This window comes from Hoplias malabaricus, unplaced genomic scaffold, assembly GCF_029633855.1.
Source record: "Hoplias malabaricus isolate fHopMal1 unplaced genomic scaffold, fHopMal1.hap1 scaffold_24, whole genome shotgun sequence".
NCBI classification, from domain to species: domain Eukaryota; kingdom Metazoa; phylum Chordata; class Actinopteri; order Characiformes; family Erythrinidae; genus Hoplias; species Hoplias malabaricus.
In genome coordinates this window covers 2,749,155-2,751,654 of record NW_027101063.1, presented here as the reverse complement: position 1 = coordinate 2,751,654, position 2,500 = coordinate 2,749,155, and the positions used below count along the sequence as shown (strand labels likewise).

Sequence of the window (2,500 nt, the reverse complement as noted above, 5' to 3'; positions counted from 1 at the left end):
GGCCTCTGGTAGCCTGGGCCTCTGGGCCTCTGGGCCTCTGGTAGCCTGGGTCTCTGGGCCTCTGGGGCTCTGGGCCTCTGGGCCTCTGGTAGCCTGGGCCTCTGGTAGCCTGGGCCTCTGGGCCTCTGGGAGCCTGGGCCTCTGGGCCTCTGGGAGCCAAAAGGAAGCTCCGGAGCTTAGGCGGCGGAGAGGTTGTTTGAATAAGGCCCGTTCAGGGAACCAGGGCGTTGGGTTTAATTAGGCCCCGGAGGTAGGCCCCGGTGGTAAACTCCGGGGCAAGCCTTATCAGAGGCCCAGGATGAGGTGTTCTTAATGTATTGGCTGATAGGGAGCCCCGGAGGTAGGGGACCCTTGGTGAAATTCATGCCGGGTTAGGGGACCAGGGCGTTGGGGTGAATAAGCCCCTGGAGGTAGGCACCGGTGGTAAGCTCCGGGGCAAGCCTAATCAGAGGCCCAGGATGAGGGTGTAATGAACTGGACAACCATCCCACTTCCCATGTATTGTACAGCAATTGGGCAACCATCCCACTTTCAATATATTGTGCGGCGTTTTGTCTCCCAGGTCCACCAGTGGGCAGAATGAACTTTGAGATTTGACGGAGGGTCCTTCCAATACATTATACAGCAATTGGGCAACCATCCCACTTCCAATATATTGTACAGCGATTGCGCAACCGTCCCACTTCCAATATATTGCGCGCCGTTTTGGCTCCCAGGTCCACCAGTGGGCAGGATGAACTTGCAATATATTATACAGCAATTGGGCAACCATCCCACTTCCAATATATTTTAAGGTTCCAGGTCTACCAGTGGGCATCTTTTTTGACGGGGCAGGCTGATTGGTTTAGTCCGAGGGCGGGGGCTTAAGTGTGGGCCAGATAGGTTCGACCGGTGCGCCGGGTCCCTGGGGCTCTGGGTCTCTGGGTCTCTGGGTCCCTGGGTCCCTGGGTCCCTGGGGCTCTGGGGCTCTGGGTCTCTGGGTCCCTGGGTCCCTGGGTCCCTGGGGCTCTGGGTCTCTGGGTCCCTGGGACTCTGGGTCCCTGGGTCTCTGGGGCTCTGGGTCCCTGGGTCCCTGGGACTCTGGGGCTCTGGGGCTCTGGGGCTCTGGGGCTCTGGGGCTCTGGGTCCCTGGGGCTCTGGGTCTCTGGGTCCCTGGGGCTCTGGGTCTCTGGGTCCCTGGGGCTCTGGGTCCCTGGGGCTCTGGGTCCCTGGGACTCTGGGACTCTGGGACTCTGGGTCCCTGGGTCTCTGGGTCCCTGGGACTCTGGGTCCCTGGGTCCTTGGGGCTCTGGGTCCCTGGGACTCTGGGGCTCTGGGGCTCTGGGGCTCTGGGTCTCTGGGTCCCTGGGACTCTGGGTCCCTGGGTCCCTGGGGCTCTGGGGCTCTGGGGCTCTGGGTCTCTGGGTCCCTGGGACTCTGGGGCTCTGGGGCTCTGGGTCCCTGGGGCTCTGGGTCTCTGGGTCCCTGGGACTCTGGGTCTCTGGGTCCCTGGGACTCTGGGGCTCTGGGTCCCTGGGGCTCTGGGTCCCTGGGGCTCTGGGGCTCTGGGGCTCTGGGGCTCTGGGACTCTGGGGCTCTGGGGCTCTGGGTCCCTGGGACTCTGGGTCCCTGGGACTCTGGGGCTCTGGGTCCCTGGGGCTCTGGGACTCTGGGGCTCTGGGACTCTGGGGCTCTGGGACTCTGGGACTCTGGGGCTCTGGGGCTCTGGGTCCCTGGGTCCCTGGGCTCTGGGGCTCTGGGTCCCTGGGACTCTGGGGCTCTGGGGCTCTGGGTCCCTGGGGCTCTGGGTCTCTGGGTCCCTGGGACTCTGGGGCTCTGGGTCCCTGGGGCTCTGGGACTCTGGGGCTCTGGGTCTCTGGGTCTCTGGGGCTCTGGGTCTCTGGGTCCCTGGGACTCTGGGTCCCTGGGTCCCTGGGGCTCTGGGGCTCTGGGGCTCTGGGTCCCTGGGTCCCTGGGGCTCTGGGGCTCTGGGGCTCTGGGTCTCTGGGTCCCTGGGTCCCTGGGGCTCTGGGGCTCTGGGACTCTGGGGCTCTGGGGCTCTGGGTCCCTGGGGCTCTGGGGCTCTGGGTCCCTGGGACTCTGGGGCTCTGGGGCTCTGGGTCTCTGGGTCCCTGGGGCTCTGGGACTCTGGGGCTCTGGGGCTCTGGGTCTCTGGGTCTCTGGGTCCCTGGGGCTCTTGGGCTCTGGGGCTCTGGGACTCTGGGGCTCTGGGTCCCTGGGTCTCTGGGGCTCTGGGGCTCTGGGACTCTGGGACTCTGGGACTCTGGGGCTCTGGGGCTCTGGGGCTCTGGGTCCCTGGGGCTCTGGGTCTCTGGGTCCCTGGGGCTCTGGGTCTCTGGGTCCCTGGGGCTCTGGGTCTCTGGGTCCCTGGGACTCTTGGTCCCTGGGACTCTGGGGCTCTGGGGCTCTGGTGCTCTGGGACTCTGGGGCTCTGGGTCCCTGGGGCTCTGGGTCTCTGGGTCTCTGGGTCCCTGGGACTCTGGGTCCCTGGGGCTCTGGG

General features: G+C 65.9%; 1 pseudogene; it reads left to right on the top strand.

Moving 5' to 3' along the window:
- LOC136684457 (28S ribosomal RNA) overlaps window positions 1-2,500 on the top strand; it is a 10,383-nt pseudogene that overhangs the window by 4,091 nt on the left and 3,792 nt on the right.